Raw genomic sequence first — 11,897 nt, forward strand, 5'->3', positions numbered from 1 at the left:
ATTGGGGAATCTAATTGGCAATGTCAGGTTAGAGTTTATTACTTTTCTTTTGGGATTTATGGTTGAATTTTTGCCTCATTTTTTCTTAACTATAGGGGTTTATAAGATAACGTGTAGCTGGATTTTGTGTAGTTGAATTATGTAAATGAATATATATTATACACAATGAACGCATATTTTCTCCTCTTCAATCTTTGAGTTTTGGATATTTGGATTAGCTTATGATTTTCGTTAGTAATATTTGATTATCCAGTTGTTAAATTGTTTAGTAGAACTGGTAGCACGTAGGAATTGTCATATCTTTCAAGTGTTTAAATAATTTGATCCATTATGTTAATGTCGATTGTCAATTCGACTTTAAGGACGGAAGACTGAGATTTGATCATTGGGAGGAACTTTTTCTTTGCATATTATATACGGGCGAGTTCAAAAAATAGTGCTGAACATGTTGATCAAATAGATGTAAGGTGTTTTGTCCAGTACAAGATTATAAGCTCATTAGAACGCTTATATAATCTAGAATTTATTCTATTAATAATGATGAGAATGTGACTTTCTTCGTGTAGACCAAGCTTTATTTTTTTTTAAAGTAGATTATGAGGTAGAGGCTCTCACATATATCCTATCTCTTATTCTTTGCAGTGAGAAAAGCGACGAGGATAATGCTTCTCTTAAAACTTTGCGAGATGCAAGTATGAAAACAAGGATGGTAAAGGAAGCATATGACATCGAGAAGCATCATATATAGTGGATAGAAGGCTATGGTAAGTTGTATATAGTTTGTAACTATTGTAAGTGTGGAATTATCAATCAATATTCCGTTTCTTTTATCTTGCTTCGCCTCATCAATTTCATAAGTTCCTCCGAGAAAGCACATAAAGTTTATACAGGGGATGGGAAAAACCCATATATATGACTGTTCACTGCAAAATCCTTTTCCTTGTGTTCAAGTGTGGATACATGTAAGACTGTAGACTGTAGTGGACCAGACACGTTTTCTTAATGTGAAATAAAGAGTCTGGGTATCATAGATATTGATAGGCTTTGTAACTTTGTGTCAAGCTCGTGTTATTACTGTTCCCAAAAAAATAGTATTGCAGTATGAATTTAAGTCCTACTTTTGGAAGCTATTACACATGTACCATGAAATTTATGGTGTAGATCTATGGTATATATTGATGCAGTTTCAGAAAGTCATACTAAGTTATATGTGAATATTCTTACAATGTCTTTGTTTATGTATACGTTTTTTAAGGCTATATAGTACGGAGTATGAAATCTGGGTTCTGATGGTTTGTATGCTTTTATTAGCAGATATATGTTCAACAAATGGCATGCCCAATAATGATGGACGGGTAACTATGAGAAGGTTATGGAATTGTACAATGTCCCGAGGCTTAGCCGTAACTCCTTTCCTCTTCTAACTCCCCCAAGATCTGAAAATGATAATAGCACTATCGTATGTCGCCCGACTTATTGCTTAAATATCATGTTATTAATGCTAAATAAACTACTACCTGTTGCAACTTGCAAGTTTTCAGTTCTTTACTAGCTTTTTCCTATTAGTGTAAACAGAATTAAAACTTTTCTTATAGATGTTACATCCTTTATCTCTAATTGTATCTAATGGGAATTGTACTTCAGAAAACATATTTGCAAAGATACATTTCAACCAAATGTACCCCAAAAGTAAAACAGTGAGGTTACTTGTTATTCTCCCCTGACTTGTACTCCTTGAAGTTGTAACTCCTTGTTCCTTTGCCGGATATCGTTTTTTTGTTACTGGCTTACTGCTTCTTGCCTTTTGTCTCTACGGTCTGGATCGACCACCCTAAAAAAACTATTGAGGTCATCAACTTAGTGAATGAGTATAGATTATTACAATTACTTTTTGATCATCGCCTTTTAATAAATAGATATAAGAGACTAACAGACAAACAAAATCACAATTTGGTGGGTTGTGTTTTGTATTGGTAAATATGCCCCCAATTTTGTTTGTCATTTTCCTTAAGAATAATTTCATTTGTCACTATTCTAGGTGTGATCATTTGTTGATTAATTTTCATCATCATTTCATGATCTGTAGGGTTTTGGAGTTGCGGGAAGCAATTCAGACGGACTGAATTCAGAGTGAGTAGTTGATTGTGTGTGAAAAGGTGAACAATTTCTCAATTTTATTTGTAGAAATGAAATTTTGTTTGTACCTTCATTGTTCCTTGTACAGAATTCTCTGGTTATAGACCTTATAGTAGCTTCAAATTGATTTAAGATGGCTGTCACTCTTTTGAATGCATATTTTGTTGTTGGCTTTATTTTGGCACTCAGTTTTAGTTATTCACATTTTTCCTTAGCTATTTATATGATATGCCAGAACATTCGGAGAAAGGAAGTTTTAGTAGGGGGATTCTGTTTACTGAACATTTAGCATCGATTCTGTTTACTTGAGTGGAAGCCTGGAAGAAGTTGTTGATGTTATATCTTTTGGGTTTTATCTTCTTTTACTTATTACAGAGTATCTGTTATGAGGAAAGCTGAGTCAAGATTTTCATAGGAATTCGAATGGAATTTGAGAGTTGTGTTAGAGCTTGTGCCTTTTTCTCAATGAAGAGTTTGGAACTTCCTATAACCCAATTTGACTGATAATACTTCCACTGTCACTGCTACATACTAGAATTGTTTTATCAATTTAACTATTCTGGGCACTAATATTTGAGAATCTTCTTTTCCCATCTTACTAAAGTTGATATATTTTCATTTTTGGCTTGTGATTTAGATGGGCGTGGCCATCCTATTTATGCAAAGGCTAGAATAGTAGAATTTGTCCAACTTGTGGAGGGGTTGGGAGGGTAAGTTCAACTGGATTCATATATATGACCCTTTCTTATGCTTCTTATTCTAATCCAATTTTCAAGGCTAGCCACTTGCAAGTTTTCCTTATATGGAAGGAAACCTCTCCGTAAAATTGAGTCTACGAGTTTTCAAAATTACCATTTATTCAGCCCCCAAGCTTGAGCGTCCAAAGTATACAGCTCAGACCCAGCTTCTACATATGCTACTGGTTGGCCACTATATCAAGGTTTAGTTTCCAGAAAAATGTATTAATGATGATCAAATTACATATTTCAGTGTTAAATTTAACGTTATATGTGCTACTTTTTTATCCACTCGTGCAATATCCATGGAAAGCAAATGATTATCAATTTGTAACTTTTTCATATTAGATATTTTAAAAAAATGTAACTTTTTCATATTTCATTGTAGCTTTTAGTGGCAGATTCAGCATCTAAGCTAAGGTTGAACTCCAAACTTCTCTAGGTAGAGTTCTTGCTACCTTTAGCGGTGTATATAACTAACAAGCGATCTCTTTATTGATCATATTTCTACCTCCAAATTCTTATTTCAGGACTCAATAGTTGGTTTGGTAAATGGAAATCCAAAAGTTGTATGGAAGGCAGGCATGAACAAGCAATTATCCAACTATACAGTGAGTTTTTAGCCGAATGTTCCCCTATAAAGCGAGACTTAATCTTGTATCTTTAATAACTTGAGTGACCCTGACTCCCTGTGACTTGTTTGACTTGTGCTGTTGTGCACAATGTCACTGATATCTTTTATAAACTATTGTTAATCTTGGTCTTCAAGTACATACTATTAAGCTTGGTCAATTATATTAACTTGTCCATTCTTGTAGAGTTTAGCCATTTATATTAACTGAATATAATTTGCATAGTCAAAATTAATGAACAGATATCGAAAATTTTGAAACATCTGTGTTTAAGTGATCATCTCAAATTTTTCTTTGTAGCTGAATTTTACACTTTATTTTGAATATTTTTATTAATTGGCATTATGATTTGGGAAAATTATTTGAAATCCCTCATTTATCTCGACAAATTAATCGCATAAGCTACTTTGGAAGGTAGAAATCAGCTTAGCATGGAGAACGAATATTTTTGTGTAATAAATGAAGAAAAATATGCTTTGATTATTGATATGAATGTATAGTGTCACTGAATTTTGGCTGGGATTTGCCATCAACTTTATGAGAAAAATAATGTCCATGTGTTTGTCTGCAGGAAAAGCTTCTGACAAGCGAGAAATGAACTGAAGCTTCAGTTGGGAAGAAGTTTAAAGAATGATGTCCTGAGATTGAGAAGATTCACAAGGTAAAATTGTTTGTTCTTTGCTAACTCTTAATTCAATTGAGTAAAGCAAGTTTATATTGTTAAGAAGGGATTTATCTATAAATGTAGCTTTGTTAGAGTCATAGATTGTAAAATGACGGCGTATCTCACAAATTTATTCTTAATAATTGATTAGATTGTTGGAAGGTATATTATATGAACACCTTTAGTTAACCATGTCACCACTACTACTACTTTACACACTACTCGCTTGTCATCGTGTGAATTTAGCTGTGTAGATTAGTCTTGGGAAGAATAACTCCACATTAAACAGGAGTATCACTTGAACTTACTGAAAGCTATTTGAGATTTGTACATGGCTATCGAAGAACCATGTTAGAGTTTTCACTATTCAGACATGTTACCAAACTGTCAGAATCCTTGATAATTGTTCTTCCAAAATTTTCTTTGGGTCTTTGCATTGGGTTGGTCCTTCAGTTACTAAATATTTTCATTTTTTCATATCATCCAATTTTAATCATTCAAATGTAATGACCCAATCTAAACAACAGACGAAAACTTACTGAATTTAAAGAACAAAGCTCCACTTAACTCATAACACCTGTCAGCCCAGGGAATCACGAAAACCAAGCAAAATACAGCCAAAACAAAAGAAGAAAACTTAAAGAATACAGTCAATATTTCCTTGTTAAGAGGACAGTAAGCCAACTATACAAGGAAATGTCAGCAATAATACAGGCTAGAAATGCTAGATTATAACCGTTAAACTTTAATCATACATGATACTCAAAGTTCAACTAAAAATTTGCCTTCTTACTTAAAGGAAGCATTCTCCATTTTATGTACTTGATGTATCTCATGTTTCTTAACTTCCAATGACCCAAGTTTCTTGAAGTTAAATGACATGTACTTTTATGTTATTCCATTTTTTGTTTTGCTTGAAGAATTAGAGCTTTTTTTTTTATGTAGCTTTCTGAGAAGTTAATGGAGTTGCAAATGTATATCTGGGAGTTCTGAATACAGAGATATGGAATTTTCCAACTCATTTTTTTCTCCATTGTCCAATATCATATTTTACTAGAACTAGAATTTGCTTCTCAGACAGCCAGAAGATGAAATTATTCATACAATACATGAAATTGACAAAACTCCAAAACTGATCACACAGATCAAAAACCCTCTCACTTTTAGTCCAAGCATATATTAGTAACAGGACCAGTTAGCTAGATTTGGATAACTAAGGGGGTGTTCGGTACTACTACCGTTGACAAAACTCCAAAACTGATCACACAGATAAAAAACCCTCACTTTTTGTCCAAGCATATATTAGTAACAGGACCAGTTAGCTAGATTTGGATAACTAAGGGGGTGTTCGGTACTACTACCGTTTGCTCGTTTTCCGTTTTTTCACAAAATAAAAACGAAACATGTTCGGTTAAACTGTTTTGAAAAACATACCATAATCAAAAGGTACAACGGCCCGAGCAACCAGACTTAGCATATATGTAGTGACTGGAGAAAATTCAATCCCATTTCCCTAAAACAAAAGCGGAAAAAGGCAAAATACTATTTGTGGTTTTGGTTTTCCTGTTTTCGTTTTCACATACAAATAATAATCTATCATCTCTCAATCTCATCTTTTGTTCTTCAGAATTATTTTCTTTGATTTTGAGATTATCAAAATTTTAAGGATTAATTGGATACCCTTCTCCAAAAAAAATATTAGGCTCCTCCAATTTTCTTGATAATAATAGGCTTCTTGCTCTCATTCTTGCCTCGTTTTTTGCCTTCTTATACAGATTGTACATCTCCTTCCTTCCGCGTAACCACCATCGCTGCCTTCTTCAGCCACCCTCAATTGTTGTGGTATGGAAAGACAAGAAGATGAAGGAGAAGAGTACTAAAATTAATATAATAAGAAAAATTGTTTATCTTTTCTTCATTTTTAGATCTTCCTTCCAATTCCAGTCATATCCTGGTTACTTCTCTGATTTTTTCCCACTATCATAATTTTTTTATTATATTATCTCATACAAAAATATGAGAAGCTTGAAGATACTCCAACAATGAAGTTCTGATCCAAAAGATGAAAAAAGTTCCAGTGGTAATTTTTTGCACCCAACAATGGAGATCCGATTGAGATTGCAAATAGTTGGTCATGTGTGTATTTATTTTTTAGGGGGGAGGGATCTTTGTAGTGTGGGTTAGAACTTCCGTAGTGAAAGAATAAAATCATAATTTATCTTCCTATGATTTATTCCTTGTACAATAAATATTTTATATAATTAGTTATAAAAAAATTACTCCGCACATGATTAAACTGGAACAGAATAAAAGCTGTAGTTTTAAAAAACTGGATATTAAAAACTGAAATCGGTTGAGTAACATTGGTACCGAACAATCCCGAAGTGTGCAAAGGTGGATGGCTTTTTTTCATTTATTTTATCATATAATCCAAAAACCTCAACGGCATCTAGCACACAAGTGTATACAAATAACTGTAACCATCTCGTTCAGTTTTAGTATAATGTCACAGCAAATACGTAGTAGAAGCAAATAAAGAGGAAACTCTTCACTTCAGATTTCAATGTCTACATTTTATTGAAAAGTTGACTTATCAAGGAACAATGACGTATTTATGCATTTGTACGTGGTTTACTACATACAAGACACAAAATGCAAAACATATTTTCCTTGATATTGTAAAATACAGATACTTACAGGCCATTATGTATGACAGAATTATTGCGAGATATGGTGGCATGATATATACCAACCGAAGATAATGATGGAACTGAAATAGATATTATCTAACTCCCACCTAGTAACTGTTGCTTTGATGGTCATAATCAGAAGGAATATCAAGCAAGCACACTGACATCTCCGTGAAGAAATTGAACCACCTGTCTCATGCTAGGCCTACCTTCTGGCTTAGGATGGGAACACAACAAGTTTGGAGAAGCTTTGGTGTTTTGGGGAGGATCGTCTGCTCAATATCGGGATCACGTGTTTCAGCCACGAGCAAACACCTCCGATGTAGTGTATTCATGAAATCGACAAGGAGAAGCATTTGCTAAGGTAGCTACTGCCAGAGTAGTAACTAAGCTAGCTGATTTACTTGTAAACTATCTTATCTTTGCACCTATGTGGATGACCCTTAGAATTCTATTGCAGTATAGAAGCTAGGATAAGAGGCTTACTAACCAAAGGCTTTTTGCAGAAAATGCCTCTTACATCTTTGTGAAGACAACACTAATATTTTCCTTAGGTAATATACTAATATGCATTGTAATTATAATTATTCGCGAAATTTTTTGACCGTTTTGTTAATGAATTAATTAAGTTTGGATATTTTGTTGATTAGCTAACTATGTTGTTACGGGAGAGATTTGAGATAGTTTTTTTTGTTATAATGTTATCCTCGTAGCGTGACATCGCCTAAGTAGCGTGGAATTCTTCACCAAGTGTAACTGGAGTTTTGAGTTAACATTGTTGCAAGCATGCGAGGGCTTTGCTTGAGGAATTTATTTATCAATGACTATCCAGATTCCTCTTAAGCACCCACATTAATTTTCGATGTCTTTTCCATTGATTTGGATAATAACATAATGTTCGAGTATTTTTTACAAATTGACAAGGATGATAACAGTCATCCCACTAATGTGTCTTGCTAAACTTAATTTGTAAGTAATTACCCTTTCAATTTATGTAATTAGTTTTTATATCATGGGTTAGGGCGTGCAAAATTTAACTCACAAATACGTTCTAATGTTGCATGTGGAATGCTACAACAAGTGTTTGAGAGTTTAATGTCTTCAATACATCTATATTATAAACGTATTTGTGACATTGTATTATCAATTATATGCAAATCGAAATTTAGTATTACCTTTTCTAACATTATCACAAATTTGTCGATGTCGTCTTTTACATAACATTTTTACGAAACAAATTTGTATACCTTGGGGGATCGTGCGCGCTAGCTCACGACGATCCAACAACTAGTTAGTTAAAAGAAAGAGAACATTATTTTTTTTTCTATTATTTTCTCTGATAATTTAATAATTTTATGTTTAATTTAATGAATTAAAATGAAGAATTTTTTTTTTTTTTTATCATAAATTGTTACTCAAATACCTAAATTTGGGCATTAAATTTTATACATACATAAGAACGGAATTTCTCTTTTTTAATTGTTTTAGAATCATAAGTCGTATTGTTGGAGTGATGGATAGAATTTTGCATTAACATATGAGAGGTCATGAGTCTGAGGATGCATAACAACATTATTTTTATGAGGACACAATAAACAATAATGTGTGTATGACATGGCGCGATGACGTCATGTCACTTGCCAAGTCACCGCGACACATGACGAGATGACATGGATTGCTTTGGAGTTTTAAATATACATCATCTAATTTTAATTGGGTTTTGGACGCTATTAACACAAGCTCCTTCGATTTTCTTTTGTGATTTATATTTAAGAAAAAACATAATCGTGCGGGGTCTTGCTAGATTCTTCTTAATAAATATTTTTTAAATATCAAATTTTTATAACTTTTTCTTGTATGTAATTAAAGATATTAATGTTTGAAATCGTGCATTGGCAAACATGACTAAATAAATGTGTCATATACTGTAATTAATAACATAGGAAGTATATAGATTACATTTAATTATGGTCAAACTAGTGACTTAAAAAAATGTCACGATCGAACTGTTGCAAGTATTCACAACGGAAGAGAGTATGTTGTAGTAGGAGATTAGGAGTACATATTCTTAGTTTCTAGCTTATCCCCTAAGTTCTTGCAAAAAGAAGCAGTTCGATGTGTTCCATTTGGTTATAAGATAAAGAAAACTTACTCGTATATAGTTGCCGATGAGGTTTTTACTTATTGATCAAGACTAAATGTTGGTATACGATAAGTTTGATATTCAAATACCTCGTCCCAGTCCGCCATTTGTAATTGCGTACTTCCTTTCTGACCACTTTTGAAATAACCATCTTATAAAGTTTTTTTAAAAAATAACCACCTTAAATTTACAATGCTAATGAAATCACCACCTGTTTACAATTTCCGTCAATTCTATTTAAGGGGCCCACTTCCAATGGTTCTTTGCGCTTTCCCTCCTTTCTTCCTTCCTTCTTCCTCCATTAAACTCGTTCCTCCATTAAAGAGACATTGCTCGAGTTTTTTTTCCCAAATTCCCGAATTTTATCAATTTGTCTCGCATATTCCCCTTAAACGGATTTTTTTACGGAAGTTGTAAACAGGCAGTGATTCATTAACGTTGTAAATTTAAGGTGGTAATTTTAAAAAAAGAACTTTATAAAGTGGTTATTTCAAAAGGGGAAATGTGGCAAATTAGCCCCTCCACTTTAGTTGGATGTGCAAATTAGCCCCGTACCTTTTAATCGTAACAAATTAACCCTATATCTTTCACATAATATGCAATTAACACCTAATTAATGTTTTCCGACATAATCTCAACACTAAAGAGTAAAAATCACCGGGAAACTACTAAAATCAATAAAGTAACGCTCAGATACCATTAATCCCATGTGTGATGCTTATGCCTCAAATATTTTTCTCTCTTTCCTGATTTCTAAGGCTTTAATTATAGCCGGTCTTTGTCAATCAACTCGTATTCTCGTTGGAAAAAAGAGGGATCAAAACTAAAGACGTTGCTTTTCATATTTATCATATCATTAACCATTATTTTTCTCATATCCCCATGAAAGGAATGAACATTTGCAGACCCTCCATATAAACAATTCTTCACATTATAGAGACAAAATCTAGGCATCTTGAATTTGTATATTAAATCAGCGAACAAAAATCCTACATATAGCAATGTAAAATGGGTCCTTGATGGAGCCGAAGAAGGTTTGTCTACATAGTGAGGCATAGGTTGGAGATTTGGAGGGTAGAGGGGGTAGGCAGAAGGTAACTGTGGTTAATTTAGAAAACAATAGTGTCTTTTCATTTTATATTGTTGTTTTTTGGTGAAATTGTGCCGATAACGGTTGATTAGATGTGGGTTTCACGTTGGAGAAAAGTTAAGGAGTAAACTATACTGGAGGTCCCTAAACTTTGGCAAAAGGAGCAGTTAAGTCCCTCAAGTTTCAAAAGGAGCATTTTAGTCCCTCAAAATGGATGGAATCAGCTACTTTTGTTAACACCGTTTCATTTTCCGTTAAGTTCAATAAAATAATAATAAAACCGCTTTAAAGAAAAGGAAAATTAATTTACACGTGTATAAATAAATGAAAACGGCTGATTTTAATTATGACTTAGCTTTTTCAACTTACTTAGCTTTTTCATATGGCTTTTTCTCCATTTACACGTTTCACCCTTTATATTCCCTTTTCTAGGTTTTTCCACAACTCTTCCTAATCAAATCGAATTTAGTGAGTAATCCAAGCAAATTTACTCTAAATTTTCAGCAATTATCGCCATAAACTTCGCTAATTGTTGTTCTTCCACAGCTCTAAAGTTTCAAATTCTCTTCTCCCAGATGTCTGCTACTACCACTAGTTCTTCTTCTACCCTTTTCTCTCTCTTTCTCTCTCCTCTTTTATTATGGGATACTGTTGAAAATGATCTTTGAAGGTGCACGATTATTGTGATCTCAAGCTCAAGTTGATAGATGATTGATGGTGATCATGATGAGGATCAACGATGATGCAGAGTAGCAGTGAAGAAACCAATCAACCATGGGATTTTTCCCTACTTGCAGCCACGAAATACCGAAGAAGAAGAGGAGTAAACTAAGATGGTTCGAGACTTTGAGTAAGAATTAAGAGGCGGAGGAAATTAAACCCCCTTTCAGGAAATCAGCCAAGAGGTGTCCGGAGCTTGGCTAAGCCCACTCAGAGGCTCCGATTGAAAATTCGGAGTCGGGCCCTGTTGTTAAGGAACATCCAGCAAGGTGCTTTGTTTTTGTGGTTGTGAGTATTGGTTCTCGATCGATTTTGCATTGTTGTTTGATCCACAAAGTTATGTTAGCTAGTTAGGCCGTTGATAAGAATATAATTGAAAGAGTATGGTTGAGCAGAGTACTAGTAGTCGTAGGCTCGTTAGATTTCATGTATGAGTTGCTGACTTGCTGATTAAACATGAGATTGAAGATGATGATGATGCAGGGAGTTTATGGGTTTGAGCTCGTACCGGAAATGTAAGTTACTTGGGTGTGCACACAAGGTGTTTGATAAATTGTCTCTGAGAAATGTTGTTGATTAACCTATGCTTGTTGGGTGTGTTAATTTGGGGGATTTGATTAGTAGGAAGCGTTGATCCTTTATTTTATTTTATTAAGTGTTGAATAATTTGGGTACAAATGGCCTTGTTAAATACTTTGAACTGCTAGTTTTTGTAAAAAGCTAACTTAAAAGGGTTTCCCTTTATTTAATTATTGTTAATATGTAAAAGTAATTGTTATTTTGTCATTTTCTGCCTTTTATATTAATTTGCCTTTATTTTTAATTCATTTAACAGACGTTAGTAACAGAATTCAAAAAGCAGCGGTTTCCATCCATTTTGAGGGACCTAAATGCTCCTTTTGAAACTTGAGGGACCTAACTGCTTCTTTTGGCAAAGTTTAGGGACCTCCAGACCTATTTACTCAAAAGTTAAGGGACTGATTTGTTTTAATTAAAAGGTACCGTATGGGGGTTTATTTTCACATTACACGAAAGTCTTGGGGCTAATTTACTATTTGCCCCAAGTGGAAACAAAATGTGGTTTC

At 33.6% G+C, this 11,897-nt stretch overlaps 1 long non-coding RNA gene across 2 annotated transcripts; it reads left to right on the forward strand.

Annotated features, from left to right (window-relative positions):
• Window positions 1-3,509, forward strand: LOC110794100 (uncharacterized). Of its 2 annotated transcripts, none has more exons than XR_002534918.2 (6): window positions 1-27; window positions 643-764; window positions 1,312-1,459; window positions 2,087-2,156; window positions 3,262-3,315; window positions 3,404-3,509. It is a non-coding gene; the product is annotated as an uncharacterized lncRNA (long non-coding RNA). The 2 variants fall into 2 exon arrangements; XR_002534920.2 differs by having other exon boundaries at window positions 1,315-1,459.
• The last annotated feature ends 8,388 nt before the right edge of the window (window positions 3,510-11,897 follow it).

This window comes from Spinacia oleracea, chromosome 6 (genome assembly GCF_020520425.1).
Source record: "Spinacia oleracea cultivar Varoflay chromosome 6, BTI_SOV_V1, whole genome shotgun sequence".
Taxonomy (NCBI): domain Eukaryota; kingdom Viridiplantae; phylum Streptophyta; class Magnoliopsida; order Caryophyllales; family Amaranthaceae; genus Spinacia; species Spinacia oleracea.